The sequence below is a fragment of the Ipomoea nil genome, unplaced genomic scaffold (assembly GCF_001879475.1).
Source record: "Ipomoea nil cultivar Tokyo-kokei standard unplaced genomic scaffold, Asagao_1.1 scaffold3172, whole genome shotgun sequence".
In the NCBI taxonomy this organism is placed as follows: domain Eukaryota; kingdom Viridiplantae; phylum Streptophyta; class Magnoliopsida; order Solanales; family Convolvulaceae; genus Ipomoea; species Ipomoea nil.
This window is the reverse complement of record NW_017619600.1, coordinates 3,254,220-3,256,182: the sequence shown is the minus strand read 5'-3', so window position 1 is coordinate 3,256,182 and position 1,963 is coordinate 3,254,220.

Below are 1,963 nucleotides of genomic sequence, written 5' to 3'. Positions count from 1 at the left end.
GATTGATCCCGGACTAAAGGTTCGGAAGTGGCTGGAGGCCAATGGATTGTCCTAGGTTAAGACTCAGAAGTAGCTGAGGCCAAATTGATTTACTTCTTGGACTACAGGTCCAACTATGGACCTCAGTGCTATGACCCACTGGACCTGAACGCGCCAGGACGGTGTGTAGGGCCAATAAGCTGCGGAAGGCTGTAGTCCACCGACCTGAGTAATCAGGCGGTGTGTAGGGCTACGGCTGGCTGCGATCCACCGAACGATGGGACAGCGGTGTGTAGGGCCATAGTCTCCGAGGATCTTCGCCCACCTACTGAGTACAGCTCAGGGGTAAGCTGGGCTTAGATCCGCTACGGTCCACCGACTGTGCGCATCGACGGTGTGTAGGGTCGTATGTCCCCCCTTGTAAAGGGGATCGCGGTCCACCGACTGGGTGCGTCAGCGGTGTGTAGGATCGTGATCCGACGTTGAGTTTATCAACGGTTCTAAAAGGGTTGGTTGCGATCAACTCCCCTCATACAGCGGTATGGAGGTAGGGTGCTGCGGGGCCGTGTTAATGCTATACGCATTAACCCTCATGTTCGGGGCATGCGATTGGTCCCGTGGCGCCATCATTGAGTATGTGCTATGAATGATGATTGAATGATGATATGATGAAATCGGAAAGGGAACTGTGACCTTTGATGTGCATTTCTATGATGATATCTCTACTTAACTATCTATTACTGTTAATATGCTTACCTCTACTTGTCGAGTCTATTCCCGGTTTTAAAGGCTAGAGTCTCCTAAGTATATCTTCCTGCTTCAAAATGGTTTTCCTATATCTGTATCTATACATATTGTATTTCAACGCGTTGGAGTGGGTTACCAGCATCTCTCGCTAAACAGATATATTTGGCTTTCAGGCACAGATGAGTAGACACCGGAGCGCGCTAGAGACGTGATGCGTAAAGCAGATAGTTTCCCCTTTCGGCCTGCGTGCCATATTTATGTATTGACATTATTGAGGATCCTAGTTAGTTTGCCTGTGCACTTGGGTTCTCTAGCCCAGGTGTGGCATAGCACCCCATACTCTTATATTATGTTTCCGGGATTTTATAAGGATTACCTTTATTATATAAGTTTTAAATGTTCTAAAATTCTGGGGTGTTACAATCTTGGAATTGCCATTTTTGCCTCTTCCAATCCCAGGCTTGCTTAGATCATTTCCTTACTTCAACATGTACTTTCCAAGGGTCCAATTCACCACCAAACACAATAAAAATTATTCAAAATATGCTTTGCGAAAAGAATATGCTTTAGATAAGAATAAAAAAGATTGGAAATAAACTAAAGACCATAAATCAATGCAATTAAGCCCAAAGATCATTCCACATTTGAAAGAAAAGTTATGCACAAATGAGAATATATCACTCCTATAATATGAAGATGTAAATCCCTGCAACCACCTCCTTCCTGCACCACTTTTCCTACCATCACCTATGAATCACTCTCTAACTCTACCCGTTTCACACCTTTATTCCAACTCAACAAGAGACCATAACTCAGTTGATATGTTACTCGTTATCACCATTGTAGACACTGAAAATTTGATAAAGATGATTATTTCAAGTATTAACAAATTTGAATACATTTTAAATAATATTGATATTACCTAATTTGTTTAATTAGATAATATCAAAAGAGTTTGGAGATATTTAAATTTTACATATCCTACAATTATAAATAAGAGCTCTCATTTCTAGAGAAGACATCATGGGAATCCTAAAAACATCATGAAAAACCAAGGTTGAAAAAATCGCTAGGCGCCTGGAGAACGCCTAGGCGGGCTCCTAGAGCGATTAATCGGCGCCTAGGTGGCCGACCTCCTAGGCCCGATGTGACACCCCAAAAATCCGACTCCTTAATTAGGATTAATTGAAGAATTAATCCTAATTTCCTTATGAATTCCTTTCCTAAAATCCTGAAA